The 20,296-nt window shown below is 40.0% G+C and overlaps 1 non-coding gene across 1 annotated transcript; it reads left to right on the top strand.

Moving 5' to 3' along the window:
* Positions 1 to 16,231: 16,231 nt before the first annotated feature.
* Positions 16,232 to 16,304, top strand: Trnav-cac (transfer RNA valine (anticodon CAC)). The gene has a single exon. It is a non-coding gene; the product is annotated as a tRNA-Val (tRNA).
* Positions 16,305 to 20,296: the final 3,992 nt, after the last annotated feature.

Raw genomic sequence — 20,296 nt, forward strand, 5'->3', positions numbered from 1 at the left:
TCTCTAATTGCTTGGAATCATTTCTTCTGTAACACAATTTCATTATCACATTGGACAAAATTTCAATCATTCTTATTGTCATCTAATATCCAGTTCCTCCACCTGCCCCAGATTTCTTTCATATCTGGTTTATTAAAATCAGGAACTAAACAAGGAGCACACATTGAATTTTGGTGATCAGGATTCCAAATCTCTTTTAATCTAAAATAGCTCCCTGCCTTCTTTTATTTATTTATTTTTTACACATTTCCTCTTTAAAAATTAGAATCATTAACACTCATTAATTGTACAAGTTGATGGGGTTCACTGTGGTGTTCCCATACACCCGTATATGGTGTTTATTGTGTCCATCCTCCCTGTACCCACCCATCCTTCTACACCAGTCTCTTGTAATTTCTTTTCTTCTTTCAGGGATTTTTTTCTTAGTTTATAGGAATGTAAAACTCTGCATTTGCCTCTAGGTATTGCTTTAGCTGCATCCCATAGACTTGCTGTGTCTCCATTTTCCTTCAGGCCCATTTTCTCAGGTGGCTGCTTCTTTGATCTAAGAGTTGTTTAGAAACGCGTGTTTAGTTTCCACATGTGGATGTCCTACTGTTCTTTCTGGTTTTGATTTCTAACATATTTCTGTTGTGTTTGGAGAACATGCTTCTTATGATTCAATACTTTCAAATTTATTCCAACTTATTTTATGGCCTTGCATATGGTCAACCCTGGAGAAGGTTTCTTTCTACACTTTTATTGGTGCATTATAGTTGTACATAGTGGTGAAACTTGTGGTTACACATTTGTACCTGCACAAAATAAAACAATATAATTTGGTCAATATCACTCCCCAGTACTTCCCCCTCTATTTTTCTCCTCCCTTCCCCTGGTCTCTTTCCTCTACTGATCTCCCCTTGATTTTTATGAGATTCCTGCCCTTCCCCTTTCTTTTCCTTTTTCCTCTCTAGCTTCCACATATGAGAGAACATATGATCTGAGCCTAACCTTGACTTTGGCTTATTTTGCTTACGATAATGGTCTTTAGTTCCATCCATTTTCCTGCAAATGGCATAATTTCATATTTCTTTATGGCTGAATAAAATTCCATTTTTGTACATACCACATTTTCTTTATCCATTCATCTGTTGATGGATACATAGGCTGGTTCCATAGTTTGGCTATTGTGGCTTGAGCTGCTGTAACATGGGCACTCACGTATTACTGTAGTGTGATGACTTTAATTCTTTATATCCTGAGAATATTCCACGAATGCTTGAGAAGAGGGAATGTCCTGGTATTCATAAGCATTACTAAATCCAGACATCAGGTGCTCTGATGTGAGGCAATGGGTGGTTCACAAAACCACCTGTGTTAGTGAAAAAGGATCAGATGATGTAGTGACAATTGAATCTCAGTGTCTCCTCATCCAACAACCCCCTGGCTGAGGGGAGCCCTTCTGGGCTGTCACTACCAGGGCAGAGGAAAAGGAATAAGGTGAATCTTATTTTAAAAAACAAAACAAAATTCCAAACCCATATTTTAAAAACATGCATTCTTAGGCATATAAGAGTAAGATTTTGTCTGTGACTTATAACACTTTAAACTTGTTGAGCAAAGAAAAATGTGATAGATGATACAAAGGTGGTGGAATGTAATCTGCATTTTGACACCCTCTTTTTCTGACTAATTTCTGCTATCTCTGGGCTCTTCATTCAGCTGTTTCTTCTAGGGAAACTCCTCTGACTTCCCACAAGCCTGTAAGCATCATTATCGTCTTCCTCCTTACTAATGTTTTTATTGAACATTACTATGTGCCAGAGAATTAGTTAAGAACTTTATTATATTTGGCCAATTTTTTTTGTATCACAATGGCAAGAGTTATTTTTTTTATCCACTTTTTTTTTCTTTTAAATGAAGACACTGAAATACAGAGAGATTGAACACCTTGTCCAAGAACTTATGACTGGTGGGTTGGGAAACTAGAATTTGGACCCAGGAAGGCTGAATCCACCATCTATTTTGTTAACCTGCTGGTATTTATTTCTCTTGTATCCCTCCAAATTAGCATGGTGCCTAGTGCAATGCAGGTACTCAAGAACTTTTGTTACATGGGAGTCAATAGCTGAGCTTCAGTCACTTTTCCAGTTTATCTTCTCTTTGTTTCTCTTACACACAGTTGTTCTGCCACTGATGCTCCAACGTTGTAACCATAAACACTTACTGAAAAGGACCACTCAAAACATGGAGGATGAGTGGCCAAGTCCTTGCCCCTTTCCTATGACTGTACTTGATACTCTCACTGACTGTTGTTTTCAACATACTGCAGGGTAATTTCTGGTTTGTTTGTTTATATAAGAACCTTTTGTCTAGTCTCTGAGCTCCGGGAGGTCAGGAACCCTGTCTTACCTATCTCTTCATCTCCAGTGCCTAACATGGGGATTGGCTTGCATTGGGTATGCTATTAAGTTTATTGAATAGGTAACTGTAGGAGTGCTAGTAATGAACTCCTTTTTATCCTTCTAAGCTAGGCTCAGAAGTGGTTTCTGTGAAAAATCTCCCAGAGCCTTCCTCTTCAGTGCCATATTTATACCTTACATACACATTTCTAATTCTGTTTATATTTCCCCCTACATTATTTTTTGGTCTCTCTAACCAGACTGGGATTTGCAAAGCTTACATTACACTCTATCTTCTATCTGTTACTGACACCTAGAAACATACCTGGCCCAGAGGAGTGATAATGCAAAACTATCAAAATGTTTGAAATTATCAAAATGGAAAACCATCAATATATGCATATATTGTCTTTAGCAGATATGCAAATAAAGGATTATGTTCCATTTCGGGTCTTCGGGAAAGATTTCTGATGTGACTTTTGATGTGATTAGGAAATGCAGAGGCTGCTTACTAGAATAATATTACCACCACTGTTTCAAATCTTTCTGTCACTCTCTGTCACTTGCCTTTGAGACATAAGCTAGTCATTATCACCTTGCATTCATGGTGCCTTTCTCTGCTCAGATCGCAGCGGGCCATGTGGCCATTCATTTAGTTGTTATTTTTCAAAAGATTTCTAGGTGTGAAGTTTGATACCATAACTGAGGAGAGAAAGTTGGAGAAAGAGTAATAAAGACAGGAAACACTGAATTTCCCTCTATTACCTTGGGCAAACCATTTGTCTCCTTTAAGTTTCAGTTTCCTCATCTATAAAATCAAATCTCCCTAGATTGCCCAGCAAGCCTCTCCTAGGTTCCAGAGCCTGTGATATCTTTACCTTAAAGAAACCAAACAAAAGGTTGTAATGGGTTTCTGCAGCAGCTCTGGTATTATTCCCTAAGAAGGACATGTTTGGCCAGGGGATCATTCTCCATGAGGAGAAGCAAACAAAACATGTCTGGCCCATGACCTGATATTGCAGTTTATCTTCTTCTCTCATGTGGGCTAGGGAGCTACCAGGAGCAATGATTTGTAACTATTCTAACCATGTCCACCAAGCAAAATAAAATATATGATGGGATAAATAAAAATTCAAGGCCTAATCTGAAAGGAAGGACAAAGAATATCATGGATAACCTAAAATTTTTCCCTCTGAGCCTTACCCTGTTATAACCACTGACAAATATGTAGGCAGTCAGACCTCCAGCTTCTGAATGTTGTCCATGGCAGACATTGTTAATTGATTGTGGCATGATTTTCTTTTAAGATCAGTCTGGGAATTTTTATTAATTCAGAGAAATTGATGGAAGTTGGCATGTGAGCTGAAATCTTTTTGCCATCCTAGACTCAAATTTCCTTCTGACTCAAGTGGAGAAAAGTAATAAAAAGAGGTTTGTCATTTAAAATAGATAAGGGACCAAAGTCAAATTACCTGCTTTGGGTGCTGATTTGTGAACACAGAATTCTCAGGGCCCCCCCTTTTAAATGCTCTGTTTTTTTTTTTTTGTTTTGTTTTGTTTGTTTTAAGATTCTAGAAGATCTCGTCTCCTTTTGAGACATAGGGACATCTATGCGACATTGCTGTCCCAACATTCTGGCTTCTGAATGACATATTAAGATTCAGGTTATCTAGATGGTGTCTGGACACATCAGATGTGTGATAAGCCTTAGGGTTTAGGCAGCCACAGGAGACACAAGGTATCTTTTGTTAACCCCGCCCAGTTTCTAGACAGCTTCTCTGGGTCAGAACAATCAGATTAGGCTTAAATGAGGCTTGGCAGACAGTGTCAAAGAAAGCCCACAGGGCTGGCAGCTGCCAAGCAGTCATTCCTTGCATCTTCCTTGGCAAGAAACTTTTTCTTGTCTTGTTTTAGGTTTAAATTGCTTTTATTGGTTTTAAAGACTAGATCAATAATCTCAATCTCCCCCTCACCCCCCCGACCCCACCATTAGTAGATCTGAAATAAATCATTTTTGATGCAGAAAGGAACATAGAACAAATAGCAGAACAGCAGAAGTTAGGGAAGAAGATATGCAAGAAGCTAATGATAAAGATAATATTTACTGGATAATTTCTGTGCACCTCATTAAATGTGATGTGTGCTATACATTTAATCTCAACAATTCATGAAAACCTATTAACAATCTCCATCTTATAATTGAGCAAGTTTAGGACCTGGGGTGGGTGTAAATGACTTTTCCTGAGTCCTGCTGTGAGTTTGGAAAATCTGTGAGAGGCAACTTCCACCACTCCACACTGCCTCTCTCAATCCCACATGGGAGGACTTTTCTCACCTCCCCAAAGGCATTAGTCAATACTCTTCCAATATTCCTTAGTCAATAAATAATAGTACCTACCTACCAGCAGCCCGCCGGTCCCCTCCATCTGTTGGCTGTGCTCTTGGATCCATCTTCAGACAGTGTTCCCTTTGTGGTGGCAACATGGCCAGCCTCCATAGCAGACTTAGACTGGGTACCTTCAGCTTCTTCTCTGGAGTTAGTGGGAGAAAAGTCCATCTAAACCACCGTGGCTGAAAGTTGATAGGATAGTCCTGGAAACAAAGATCATGGGTGATGTTTTGAAGAAGAGTGAATGGATATCATCAGGCAGGAGAAAACACTTGGTCTTCAACTATTCAACTTCCATCTAGGCAACACCACAACATTCCCCCCAGAGCTAATCCTGCGATCATGCTTCATCAGTTAGAAGCTTTGTCCATCAAATTCCAGAAGATGAGAATCATTTCTGGCACTTGAGCCTGTGCCCAGGTCTAGTATGCTAATATTGCCATCCTGGGCGGGGACTTCCAAGGCCCATCCTTTAGTATTTCCTGCTGACACTTCGCAAACCCCCAGAACCTTCATGGCAGAAAGGTGGGCTTCTCTCCTCACTTTGGAAAAGGTTGCATCTTCACACTGAGAACACTTCATGGATTGCCTTGTCACTGGTGGGTGGGTGGTTGTGGGGTTGTTGACCTTCCCTGGGGACACTAGCCTCCTAGATTAATTTCTCTGTCCTTTAAATCCTATCTATAATTCAAGGTCAGACTCTCTACCACCTTCTCCTTGAGGCCTGTTCTAGTCCTTCCAGTGCAGTGCTGACAAAGATTCCTTGCTTGGCTGAACTTTTGGGTCAACTCCTGAACCTTCTGCTAGACCTGTCTGGGCAATTCTCTGTGAAATCCAGTTTTAGCAAGTTCCCTGCTAAATCAGTTTAAGTAAGAACCTCACCTTTGGTGTCCAATTGAGCTTGATGTCTAATCACTGTCACATCTGATCACGTGCCTCACCCTGCTCCATCCTTCATACTTATGTGTGATCATGCTGGTTTGCCTTCAGCAAGAATTCGGTTAGGTCAGTTCATCCAGAATCACCCTCACTCCTGCTCTTACCTCTTACTAATTTTCCATCCGCTGACCCGCTACCCTACTCCTTGGCTATATGCTGTATTTGAGGTTAAGCCCAATCTCTCTCTCCTGATGCACAAAGGCCCATTGCAGTGATCCTATAAATGTTGTGGTGGTGCTAGCACAAGTCTTCCTTGCTATGCTTTAACAAGCATCATTGAGGATTTTTATTTCCTTAACTGTACTTAGCCCGCTATGTCCCATGATGTTGGATATCTTTTTTAAAAAAAGATTATTTTCAATTTAAAAATTATTGACTTATATATTATTTTAAAATTAAATAAATTTAAAATTGATATATATATATATATATTATTTTAAAATTAAAATTATATATACATATATATTTAATATAAAAGGGTATTTACAATATAGAACAAATGCCCATGAACCCCACCTCCTGATATGAGAAACCTTCCTACTGAGGTTGCACATGTGTTCATTTCCAATTTCATTCTCCTCTTTCACCAGACAACTATTATGCTGAATGTTTTCTTGATATGTCCCTTACTTTTAAAATATTTTACCATGCATGTATGTTTGGCAAAGTAATTTATGGTGCAATTTTGAAAATGTTACAGTTTATGTAGTCTCCTATCATTTTTTTTAACTCAAGAACTGTTTCTCAGATTCACCTATGTTGTTGTGCATAAATATATAGTCCATTCATTTTTCCTGCTGCCTTCTATTTCATGTGTAGCTATAAAATGTATATTTTCCAATAAGATGGGTGAGGGAAGAATACAAGTTCATTGGATTAGACAAAGGGGAATGAAGGGAAGGGAGGGGGGTTGGGAACAGGAAGGACAGTAGACTGAATTGGACATAACTTTCCTCTGCTCATATATGAATATATGACCAGTGAAACTCCATATCATGTATAACCACCAGAGTGGGATCCTAATTAGAATGAGTTATACTCATGTATGTATAATATGTCAAATTACACTCTACTGTCATGTATATTTAAAAAACCTAAAATTTTTGGAAAGTTAAAAAAATAAGTAAAATAAAATGTCTGTTTTCTGTAAACACACATCTGGGTTGTTTCCACAGTGTGGCTATTCCAGACACGAAAGCAATGAGCATTTTCTGGTGTACTTATGCGAATTTCTTCAGGAATTCTGTCTATTTCACCTGGTATTTAGAAATCCAATTGAATTTTGCACTTTAATCTTATTTTTAGCCATTTTAAAAATCACTTTGTATTCATTCTAACCATTTTTTCATACATTGATTTTTTTTTTAATAAATCATATCTTCTGTGAATAACAGCAATTTTTTCTTTCTTGTCCTTATAGTAACTCTTAGGATTTTTTCTTGTGTAGCTACATTGGTTAGATTTCCATAGTCTATTGAATAGAAATGATGATGAAGGGCATTTTGGGTGGCTCCTTCTCTGCACTGCCCAGATCGCTTTGGGAATGAAGGACTCCTTTCCACAGGTCTTGGAAGGGCTTCCTGAAGATGGCCCTCAGTTTTAAGTCCTTCGGAGGGATCCCTTTGGTTGAAGAAAGCTGTAGAGCAAACAATATGTAACGTCTGATTGATGTGGAGGTGTGAGGATGGAGCCTCTGCTTTCCAACTGGGTACAATTCTGACATGCCAATCCAGGTCCAGAACATTGCACGAGGTTGGCTGAAATCTTCTTCTTTTTTTTAAAAATAATACTTTATTTTATTGTGATTTATTTCAATATAAATTAAAATAACAATGAAGAGATGATCCTTTTTAATATTTAATTCACCTTTTTTTTAAAATTAATTGCTCATGACAATACAATGCAACCTGTACACGTGGAAAAATGAGAATTCATACCCCATTTGAATCAAACGTATGATATTTCAAGATCTTTGTATTGTCATGAGCAACTAATGAATTCTTCTCTGGAACTGTTTCCCAGCTCGACTTCTCCCTCTGCCTGAGCCGGCTTCCTTCCTCTCCCTCTGCACACCTAGTCCCACTAGCAATGTATGAGTGTACCTTTTCCCAGGATGCATTTGGTGTGCCCACCTCTAGCTCAGAGTCTGCTCCCAGTGCAAACAGTCAGTGACAGCTCTCTCATCGGCACCTTCGTTTCCAAGAGAGGGAGTGTGTTTTAAGTGTGTCACCACTAAGGATAGGGTCACGCTGGGAGATTTGACAGACATCCTTTATTTGGCTGAGGAATTTCCCTTCTATCTTTCTTCTGCTAAATATTTTTAAGATTCTGAATGGAGGCACTTTCCTCCCCCTGAAATAGAGCTTCTCTTTGGTGAGTTTTCTGGAGAAAACCTCTCTAGGTTTATCTGAAAGTATTTTTATTTTTTGTCTTCCTTCTTGAGAGATAGTTATAATGAGCACAAAATTTTAGCTTGATGGCTTTCTCTCAGATATCCCTGCCATTTGGTCCCTTTTGATGTTACAGAGAAAACTACATCAGTCTATGTGGGGACATATGTTTTTCTCTCTGGCTACTTTTGTCTTTGGTCTTTAGATTCGTTGCACTAGGTCTAGATATAGATTTTTTTTTTTTTTTTTTTTTTTTACGTATCCTATTTAGTATACTCGCTGCTTCCAGTATCTGCGTATTCAGATTGCCAATAGTTCTGGAAAATTCTGAACCATTATCTCTATGAGTGATCCCTTCTTTTGTTCTCTTCTTCTGGGTCTCTATTAGGCAACGGAAACAATAATGCTTTCTCATTCTATTTCCTGTGTCTTTTAATCAGTCATATTTTTCTATCCCCTTGTCTCTCATTGTTATATTCTGGGTAATTTCTTTAGCTTCTTCAGTTTACTTATTTTTTTTCAAGATATACATACTATGCTTTTTAGCCCTGATATTAACTTCATAGCAAGTACCAAATTCCAAGTTTTAAGATTATAGGCAAAAGCCATCATATCCTGTGTATTTATAATTTCTGAATGCTCACTTTTGTATTGCCTGGGTCATTTTGGTGGTTAATCCATAAAATGAAAAAGTTAAAATATATAACTATATATAACTATAACTATATATATATATATATATATATATATATATAGTTATATTATATCCTGTATATGATCATTTTAAAATTTGAAGTCCTCGGATAATCTAATGGTATTATTTGCAGGTTTGACTGCCTTTTACTCATGGTGGCTATTTCTTATGCATTTGATGACTTTTTTAAGTTGTTTATATTTAGTTGTTTATATTTATATTTAGTTAAACATAATGAGAATGTGATGGAGTACATTGAAGGTGCTTTTCTCCAGAGAGGACTTGCAGCTGCTTCTTCAGGGAGCCAACAGACACTACTGGCCTAGGACTAGGTTAGTCCCCTGAAGATCCTGGCTTACTGAAAATGTCTCAGGCTCAGCAGTGTCACCTTGAAGGCCCAAAGCTCAGAGATGATGCCAACAGTTGCTCTGATGCCCACATGCAAATGCTGCCCACAGTGGGCTGCATCCTGCTTCCCTTAAATCTGGGCTGGCCCAGGACTCACTTTGACCAATGGAATGCTGCAGAATGGACACTGGGCCAGTTGTGTGCCCAAGCTTGAACTACTTTCAGTCTCTCATCTGAGAGGTGTAGACCAAATTGCCAGAGAGACCATGTGGTACAATGGAGAGGCCATTATAGAAGTTTCAGACCCACCTAACTGCAGCTAAAAAAGCCACATGCATGAACTTGGACATCAGAGCCAAAACCAATCATGGACTGCCACAGTCTGGCTGGGCACAAAATCACGAGCTACTCAAACAGGAACAAACTTTATTTTGAAACTCCCACCAATGCCCTGTATGCTCCCGGGAAATATGCCAACCCACACACGCAGCGTTCTCCCGGACCCCGCCCCCCTCCGCACACCAACAGGAAATCCCTCCTCCCGAATTCCCTCCTACCGCACTTCCCCAACCAATGGGAACTCTCCAGGAGTCCCATAGCAAGCCGAGGTGGACAGCAGGGGTCTAATATCCATTTGAATGCAGATCTTTTTTTTTTTTTATTTTTTATTTTTTTATTTATTTTTTATTGGTTGTTCAAAACATTACAAAGCTCTTGACATATCATATTTCATACATTAGATTCAACTGGGTTATGAACTCCCATTTTTACCCCAAATACAGATTGCAGAATCACATCGGTTACACATCCACATTTTTACATAATGCCATATTAGTAACTGTTGTAAGATCTTAACCTAATCATATCATCTCAATGGCTTGCTGGCGTCACCTTTCAACCCAAAATGCCATGCATCATTTTTACCTGGCTATGGCTCTTAGCAATGGACTGGCACCTCTACAGTTTAATTTGTTAGTCTTAGGTATTTTGTCACAGTCACAGAAAGCTGACTTAATATGCAAGTATACTGTGAGTGGTTGTTTAACATACAGAAAAACAGTCCCCTCCCCTTTGGAATGCTCAATAAACATTTTTTAAAAATAAATGGATCAAAGAATTTGCAGTTTAATTTATCAAGTCCTCCTTGCCTCCTCCTGCTCTGGCTGTGATTTATTGCTGATCCTTCCTGCTCTGGGGCTCGCCCCCTTTCCAGCTAAGATGCTCCAGCACTTGGAATCAAGCTGTCAGTCACTTCGTTACACTGACCTTTCTTAATTTCAGAGTTGAACATTTTAAAATCTGGGGTCAGATCAGCTCCTTGCAGAGAGGAGAGGAATTTCGAACATCCTCTTTCAAATGTGCATCCAAGGGCAGAGTTCATGTGAAGACCCTGGCAAAAATGAAAAACAAAAACCCCAAACTAAAACAAAACAAAACTTTGCCTGCTTGTTCCCAGGTCAAGCAACTCATTCTGGGAAAAGTCTCATGGAAGTCTGAAATCCGAGGCTCCTCCTTTAAAAATGTCATTTGGATCTAGAGCTCCTTGAACGAGAAACCTGCTGGTGTGGGGCTATACTGGCAGTCTGAGCACTCGTTTTACAATTCAACAATTGAAGTCGAAGAAAATGAACTCACTAAAGGAAGAAAAAGCAAGAGATAAGGTCCTCACAGAAAATACAAATGGAGCTCAGCTCTGAAGGTGTCTAGCAATTGCTGCCTGCAATGAACAGGGTCTAGCATTGCCTGAAGGAGGAAGCTCAGGCCCCGTGGGTTGACCCACCTCCCAGTGGCAAACTGGTCCACTGGGTGAATGCCAAATAGATGTTTTCTGAGAGTGGCCTGCAGGAGTGGAAAAATTGAAGAGAAGCTGGCATCTTCATTTCTACCTGCTAAACCACAACCATGATATATATATATGTTTTTTTTTTTTTTTTGGCCTGGAGCCCAAAGAAAGATCCTTCTTCCTCCTTGATCCATCCCCATGTTAACAGAACCTGATTGCACCCAGTAGTGGTGGAAGCCATCCATGAGTCAAGTGTGAGCTGAGCCCTCCTCTGTTGCTTATTCCTCATTTAAGGAGACTGTATTAACATGGAGTATGTGTGTAGTCACACCTTGAGGTCAAGACTCTTAAACCAGCTCATGACATATCATGTTGTCGTCTTTCTTCCTTCTTCCCTTTCTTTAATGGGGGGAGGACTGTTTTCCTTGTCACTCAGCCAATGTGAAGCTCCCTGACTATGGTAGGTCCTGCAGTGCAGCTTCCCCAGGTCCTAAAGTGGTCAGCTAGTGGGGTCTCCCTCCTTCACTTAGACTCATGACCCACCCACCCTCAACTAAGGAAGGGGGTGGGGGAAGGGGACTAGCATCCTTCTCTCCCAATCTCCCCCCATGCCCACCTACTCCCTCTCTGGGTGTGGCCCTCCTAGACTCCCTGGCTCTGGAATGTTCTGGGGGCTCAAGTGAGTCCCAGCACACCAACCTCTCCTTTCCCAATTCTCTACGGTCTCGCCCCAGCCCTCCTGTTGTGGTCTGTCTGCGCAACTGTCGAGTCCCTGGCTGTCTTTTAAAGTTCTTGCTAGCAGTTTAGAGAGAGTAAGGGGCACAAGATACACAGCATTGCCCTCTCCAAAGAAATCCTCCCCACGCCTCCTCTCCCCCACTCCTTCCTGCCCTCGCGAGGGGGAGCCGTTTGAGTCACCTATCAATCCTCAAAGGACATTTCTGTACCGTGATCTGTCACAACTCCCTCTAGCATGTTGAAACTCACTGTGTCTTGGGGCCTCAGTGAAGATGTCTAGTTTAGCATCTTGTTATGTAACCTATTCCCTAGGGCACGGTGACAAATGTGGTGCATCTTCTGGGAGCGTGAATTTTGGTCACAGATCTGTGGTGAGAAGAGCTAGTTGCTGAAAGGAGTGTGGGCAGGGCAGCCCGATTGAAAACAGTTGCTGGTGAGAGATTCAAGTTAAAAAAAAAAAATGAAAACAGATTATCCTGTGAAGTAGCACATTCAAGTCAAAGAGGAGACTTTGGAGAAGTACCTCATCTGGGTGGCTCTTTCCATCCAAGTCCCTGGCCACCCCCTCCACTCTCTACCTGTCACCCATGGTGAATGCTCACACCTCTCTCTCACTAGGAGCTTACCTGGGTTGGGGGGACATGTGTTGGAGCTCTTCAAGAAGACATTATCAGCTATTTACTAATTGCAGTGAGATAGTAATCAAGTCACTCAGAAGCTGCACTGACCTCCTGACAATTATTATCACATCTTTTGCAGACTTACATTAAATGATCAGGGATGAGAAACAAAATAAAGGCTCATTACTTTGTATTTTTCTCATGGAATACAGGAAGTAAGTGGAGAGGAGAAAGAACCTCTAAGTACCTCACAGTAAGTCTCCACCATGGGGGGCTACTGATCCCCTAAAATATGGTAAGTCCACCAGAGTTGTGTAAAAATACAGCATGGATTTCAAAGACTCGGTGTTTTTTAAAAGGAGGGAAAATAGATATCATGAATAAGTTTTCATATTGATTGTATATTGAAATAATACCTTGAATATGTTGAGCTTAAATGAAGTATGCCATTACAATTAATTTTATCTTTTTTTTAAAAAAAACACGGCTACTAGGAAATGTACATACATGGCAAACTATTATTTGTGTATTGTGTTCTGTTTTTATTATAAAACTAGATAGTCTAGTCAAATGGTCAGCAAGCTATGGCCTCTGGGTCAAATCTAGCTCACTGGTTTTGTGAATAGCTACATGGGTACACTGGTACACATATTCCTTTGCATACAGTTTATAGGTGAGTGTTTTAATGGCAATTGGGTTGTCACAAAAAGCGTGGATTTTGAAGCCTGGTGTTCATTTTCTGCAAGCTTGAAAAACCTTTGCATGCTTCTGATACTCTAACTCTACATATTTTCCAGGAGAGAAAGCCAAGTCTAAGGCAGGCAAAATGACTTATCCAAGGGCCCCTACCATTCCAAGACAGAGGCAGGGCTCCTCCCATCCCCGCTCTTTGTGCTGCCCTATGCCTCAGTGTACCTGGATCAGGCTTGGATGGGGGAATGTGCCTGCATATGGTGCTCAGTTCAATCTTCATCCTACAGTGAGGCACTTATCTCCATCTCAGATCACTGGAAGGCCCTGAAAAGAGGAAAGCACAAGGAAAAGGCTCAGAGAGAAGACTGGAGCCCACCTGGGTAGGGCAGAAGGTGGGAGTTCCTATGGCAACTCTCCTATTATACTATTTTGTTATACATAATTGAATGCAATTTTCACTACATCTCAGAGAGTTGATTAAAAAAAAAACTCCACTTGAAACATGTTGTTGAATCTTTTGAAGGATCCTTTTCAAAGTTATTGGCTGTGATATCACTCAATGATCTTTAATAAGGATAAGCCAGAGGATATAATCTCCGAGGACTTTATGCCAGAAAAAAAATTTCTTTCCAGATAGACTTTCATAGACTTTTAAATTATATCAGGAGAACTGTACAACTGAACCTGTTGTTCATCTTGTATTGGCTACCAGAATGACTGAAATAAATCTATGCTTAATTTTGATTATCCTGTGTTAGTCAGCTTTCTGTTACTATAAGGAAATGCTTGAGGCAACTAATTGATGAAGAGAAGAGGTTTATTTTGGCTCACGATTTTGGAGTTTCCAGTCCCTGATTGAGTGTCCTCATTACTTTGGGCCTCTAGAGAGGCCCAAATGGCAAGACATGCAGTGGAGAAAAACCACTCATCCCATCCCCCAGGAAGCAAAACAGAGAGGAAGAGACTGAAGATTCACAATATCCTTCAAGGGCATTCTTCCCCCAGTGACCAACCATCAGCCATGAGGCTTCACCTCCTAAAAGTGCATAGAACTTCCTAATAGTGTCATCCTGGAGACCAAGTCTTTAGCACACACCTGTGGGGACAGTCATTGAAACCATAGCAGGTCTGGAATATTCATACTCTTTCTTCAGTCTCCAAACTTTTATATTAATTGTTTGACTTTAGTAATCCATTTTCACACTTAAGCTACCTCTTTTGTGTTTTTTCAACATTTATTCACGGTCAACTGAGAGTTGCCCTCTTGAGATACAAAAAAAGAATTTCTATTCCCAAGGGCTCTGCAATATGAATATTGAAGTGAATAAAAACCCCTACTGGACATATATGACCCTTAGTGGCAGCCAGCCTTTCACAAGGAATAGGTTCTGCCCTATGCAGTATGACTTCATGAATCCCCCAAACTCTCCCTGGTTCCCCACATATCATTTTTTTTTTATACAAGCTATGATCAGAATGGCAGGACACATGGTTTATATATTCCCAATCTTTGTGCTCTTGGAGGACATCATTAACACACCTGAGCATTATTGTTGTTGTTGTTATTATTAAAGGGACTTAGAAAAAATTGACATGCCACCTCAAGGAGACTGCAAGAAGAGGATCATTCACTGGAGTACAATCACAGCTTGCTGTTGAAGATTCCAGAATTGTGGGAGAAAGACAACCAGATAGAAAGTGACATCGACAGTCATTAACATTTTAGAATAAATTAAGTGACCTTTTTCTCCCCGATAGGCTCCTGTTAGTAATTTGATTGATATTAAAACACCAGCCATCAGGGGTTTGTAAAAAAAGGCAGAAAATGGAAGACTGCAGGAGGGATCAGAGTGAACTTTACCAACTATACCGTTTTGCGTATCGACAGTATTCCACTTGATAATGAAGAATGCCTAACTCTCCCTTGGCCCAGGAGGGCAAGAGGGTCACCTTACACTGCTGCCTCATTCCGTTTCCCTTTCTTTCTGTCTTCTTTCTCATCACACATTCTTCCTAACTGTAATACTCCTGAACACATGTGTATTTAAAGGAGATTAATCATTCAAATACCATAATTAGTTCAAGAATTGTGTCTTTTTGAGATGGAATGAACTAATTAATTTTTTTTTTCTCCCAGGGAACCTGCTCTCAGATGTGAGCTAATTAGTGAGCTGCTCATCAAAAGAAGTGAAGTGTATCTTGTAAATAGGATTTCATTTAAAACAGATCAAAGGAAGATTTACCAATTCATTCCCCTGTCCTCTGATTTCTGAGAAAGTATCAGGCAGATGGTAAAGGGAACAAGAAGTCACCAGATTGACACGTCGTAGAGCTACCAGAGAACAACTGTGATCCCAACGTCAAACATCAATGTGGGGAAAATAGTAAATAGATCCAGAGGAGGGATTTGACTTTTAGAGGCTTTTATAGTTGGGTTTCTGATTTAGATCTGTATTTGTGACCCACACTACAGATAAAGCTATAGGTTTAAAAATAAGGTCTCTAGACTTGGTTGTCTCTGACCAGTTGGCTTTGTGACCTTGGGAAAGTAGCTTAGTCTCTCTGCATTCATTTCTCTCTTCTGTGATGTATGCATCTCGGTCCCTTCTCTAACCATCCCCCAAGAGACTGGTGAAGATCAAGTGAGATGATTAATATGACAAGGGTTTGGAAAAAAAAATCTAAAATGGCTATACAAATGTGAAGCATGTTTGGCATTGTTTACAAGGTCTCCATAGGCAGAATCTATTAGAAGAAGAAGAAAGTTTCCCAGATGATTTTGGCCAAAATTCTAGCCGCAGGAAAAGAGCATCCCGGTGGGCTTCCTCTGCAGATCAGATTTACAGCCTAATTGCCCAAACCTCCTTTCTCCTGTGGTTAGTTAGAAATTAGCTTCCAAAGAAAGAACAACACACACAAAGAAAGGGGATGGGAAGCTCTTTTTTTTTTTTTTTGTTCTTTGAAGTTCTGGATTTCTGAGCATGGCAGATTTTGCAAGAATGATCTTACTTGTCCTTCTCCTGGGTCTGTGAACCTAGAAAGACACATGGGGCCAAAGTATAGCAGGTGATTGATAGAGAGAAGGGCCCTGTACCTTGAATTTAAATTGCAAACTGAAATAAAGGAAATCAATAAATCTTTTTTTGGGTACAAAAATAGCAAAATAGCTTTGTGTCTTTTTTTTTTTTTTTTTTTTTTTTTTTTGGTGGTGGTTGTCAAACACTAAGAATTTCAAAGTGGATGAAGAAGTTGGGCTTGCGATATAGCTCAGTTGGTAGAGCGTTTGCCTCACATGCACAAGGCCCTGGGTTCAATCCCTAGCATCACAAGTAAACAATCAAGTGGATAAGATGTTCCATAAGGAGAAGCCCTATGCAGAGAAATGAGGCTTACTCATTCCTGCCAGCAAGAATAGTGACATGGACAGAGAGGGACACTTTGATCTTCTGATGAGCAGTGGCTCAGGTAGCTGGTGAGGGAGAAGGTGCCTCTGGACAGTCCTAGGAAGGCCCCATGTCCTTGGGGGAGGCATTACAGCTGGTAACAATAGAAAACCAGAGCCCTACAGATGGACAAGAAAGTGCTCTCTTCCTTTCCGACTTCTCCAACCTGGGAAAGCAAACCTCTTTCTACAGGAAGGACAACTAAGCTGTGGAAGGACAACAACTTCCACAGCTTCAGGCAAGGTACAAGGTCCAGGTTGGAAAAGCAGCTGAAAGGAGGTGCTGAAAGAAGATAGTTAATCCTACTCTGAACAAGGGCACTTCAGAAACTGTGGCACTTGAAGGAAGCAATATTTTTTGACTTAATTATTTTAATCAAGATTAAATTCATATAAGATTAAACATCTTTAAAGTGTGCACATTTGGTATATTCACAATATTGAGCAACCATCTGTTCTTTTTAGTTCCCAAACATTTTTATCATCTGCAAAGGAGACTGCATATCCCTTAAGCAATCACTTCCCATACCACCCTCTCCAGAAGCAATATTTTTATTGGAGGCCCCAAAGTACACTCAGGGCTCATTTGATGCCTTTTTCAAGGCTGGTTGCAGACCCTTTGTCAATGTGCTTGTGTTTGCATATTTGGGTGCAATGGTAAAGCTGGCTCAGGTAACAGGAGTCTCCCAAGACTCTGTGCCAAGTGCTGCTATAGGTACCTTTTCCCAAAGTCTGCATCTCTAATGGAGGCATGCCAGGCCTTCAAGGAAGAGTTTACAGATGTTTAATGAGAAACATTCATAGCAGGTTTAAGAATGAGTACACAGCTTGGGAGGCTGAGGCACCAAGATCATAAGCTCAAAGCCTGCCTCAGTGAAAGTGAGACGTTAAGCAACTCGGTGAGACTCTGTCTCTAAATAAAATACAAAATAGGGCTGGGGATGTGGCTCAGTGGCTGAGTGCCACTGAGTTCAATCCCTGGTACTCCTGCCGCCCCCCAAAAGAAGAATGATTACAGATCCAATACAGGAGTGGGAGCATCTCTTTAGACCACATCATATGACTTAAGAAATTTATCGATGCCTTCACTATCTTCTATTTTATTGGAGTATAAGGATTCAAAATAATTTCTGATAATCTTCTGTATTTCTGAAGTGTCTGTTGTGATATTGCCTTTTTCATCCCGTATGCTGGTAATTTGAGTTCTCTCTCTTCTTCTCTTTGTTAGCGTGGCTAAGGGTCTGTCGATTTTATTTATTTTTTCAAAGAACCAACTTTTAGTTTTGTCAATTTTTTCAATTGTTTCTTTCGTTTCGATTTCATTAATTTCAGCTCTGATTTTAATTATTTCTTGTCTTCTACTTCTTTTGCTGTTGTTTTGCTCTTCTTTTTCTAGGATTTTGAGTTGAAGTATTAGATCATTTATTTGTTGGTTTTTTCTTTTTTTAAGGAATGAACTCCAAGCAATAAATTTTCCTCTTAGAACTGCTTTCAATGTGTCCCATAGATTCCGATATGTTGTGTCTGTGTTTTCATTTATCTCTAAGAATTCCACTACTCGGTCTATTCCCCAAAGACCTAAAAAGAGCACACTATAGGGACACTGCTACATCCATGTTCATAGCAGCACAATTCACAATAGCAAGACTGTGGAACCAACCTAGATGCCCTTCAATAGACGAATGGATAAAAAAAATGTGGCATTTATACACAATGGAGTATTACTCTGCATTAAGAAATGACAAAATCATAGAATTTGGAGGGAAATGGATGGCATTAGAGCAGATTATGCTAAGTGAAACTAGCCAATCCCTTAAAAACAAATGCCAAATGTCTTCTTTGATATAAGGAGAGTAACTAAGAACAGAGTAGGGACGAAGAGCATGAGAAGAAGATTAACATTAAACAGGGATGAGGGGTGGGAGGGAAAGGGAGAGAGAAGGGAAATTGCATGTAAATGGAAGGAGACCCTCAGGGGTATACAAAATTACATACAAGAGGAAGTGAGGGGAAAGGAGGGAAAATATAAGGGGGAGAAATGAATTACAGTAGAGGGGGTAGAGAGAGAAGAGGGGAGGGGAGGGGGGAGGGGGGATAGTAGAGGATAGGAAAGGCACAGAATACAACAGACTCCAGAATGGCAATATGTAAATCAATGGTTGTGCAACTGAAGTGATTCTGCAATCTGTATATGGGGTAAAAATGGGAGCTCATATCCCACTTGAATCAAAGTGTGAAATATGATATATCAAGAACTATGTAATGTTTTGAACAACCTACAATAAAAATTAATTAAAAAAAAAAACATCTTCTCAGTTATAGAAATGAGAAAGATCTAGAAGGTACATGATTTTGGAAAAGTAAGGAAGGGTCTCAGCTGCAAAAATGCAGTATGGGGTCAGCTAGAAAACAGCGGGATGGCTTCAAGCTAACTAGCAAGACTTCACTTGAGCTTCTCACTTTCTGAGTCCCAGCAAAATAGTTTCAAAAGTCTCTTCAAACAGCTGGGGGCCAAAGAACAAGATTGATGGGGTTGATGTCCAAACAAACAGCCTAGCCATTTGCCCCATGTGCTCTTGCAAAACTAAAGCAATGACCTTTCTCAGCTAACCTCCTGCAATAGGAATCAAATGTCCCATGGAGGCCCTGTCCCTTGGCATCCCAGATGATGCTTTCTGCCTGGGGTGTGAGAACAGAATCTGTATTAAGCCGCAAGAGACAAATTCCCAAATACTGGGAGGAGCTTGTATCAAGAAGTGGTTACATTCTCCACTCTGCATATCTGCATTCCCAAGGGAGGCAGGACACATTTCTCCCACTCCTTGTATGCCCCTGAATTCTTCCTACAGCAAGCTAAACAAACCAGTAACACGAATCTAACTCTTTCTGCTTCACCCAAGTAGATTGTTTCCCGGGGCCATGGCGCTCCCTGAGACATGCCATGTTGGGGAAAGAAAAATATTCTATTTTAGAACGCTCATGGATTTAGTGAAAATATCTAAGGAGCACGTGGGATCCATTCTTGCCATCCACTGAGCATTTCCGCTTCTCTTCCCAGGAACATGCAGAGTGACATTTCCTCACCTCCTCTAATGTGAGGTGTGATTGTGTCATTGGCTTTGGTCAATGACTTGAGCAGAATGAGGAGAGGAGACATTTGTTACTTCTGGCCCATGGAAATGCATGGATCTCCTATCTGCCTCTCTCGCCAAGTAAGCAGACTGAGCGAAATCTCCCTGTTTACCCATTTTGGATATTTAGAGTGAGAGAGGGATAAATATTTGTTGTGCTAAGCCTCTGAGGTTTGGAGAATTAAGTTCCTGCAACAGAACCCAACCTCTACTAACTGGTATGAAATACTTCAAGTTGTTCGCTATGGAAAACTCTCTCATGGGATCCTTAGTTAATTCAACATCGCTCAGTAATCCTTTGATGCAGGGAATTCCTTTGGGGAAGCTCTAGAAACACAAGTGACTTAATGTCTGGGTTTCAAAAACTCCTTGCGTTGTCTCTACTTTTGCCTGGGATACTTTTTTCTTTACTACCTAGTGTCAGTTTTAAAGGTGATTTTGTTCCATATGTTTGCTAAATATTTAAAAACCCCAGAGGATATTGTATTATTTACAAAGGTAGAGAAAACAGCCATGGAACCTACAGTGTTGTACAAAAAATGGGGAACAAACTTAAAACCAAAAAAAGAAAAGCTGACAGTTTAGCATCATCAAAGACAATGATTTAAGTGAAACTTAGCCTCATTTTTTTTTTTTAAGGACTTCAGGACAACTTTGTAATTTAAAGCATTATTTCTTCATTTTCTTAAAGTTTTACATTTTCACCTTTTCTTTTCTCTTGCTCATTTAATTATTCACTTTATGTAAG

This window comes from Callospermophilus lateralis, chromosome 5, assembly GCF_048772815.1.
Source record: "Callospermophilus lateralis isolate mCalLat2 chromosome 5, mCalLat2.hap1, whole genome shotgun sequence".
In the NCBI taxonomy this organism is placed as follows: domain Eukaryota; kingdom Metazoa; phylum Chordata; class Mammalia; order Rodentia; family Sciuridae; genus Callospermophilus; species Callospermophilus lateralis.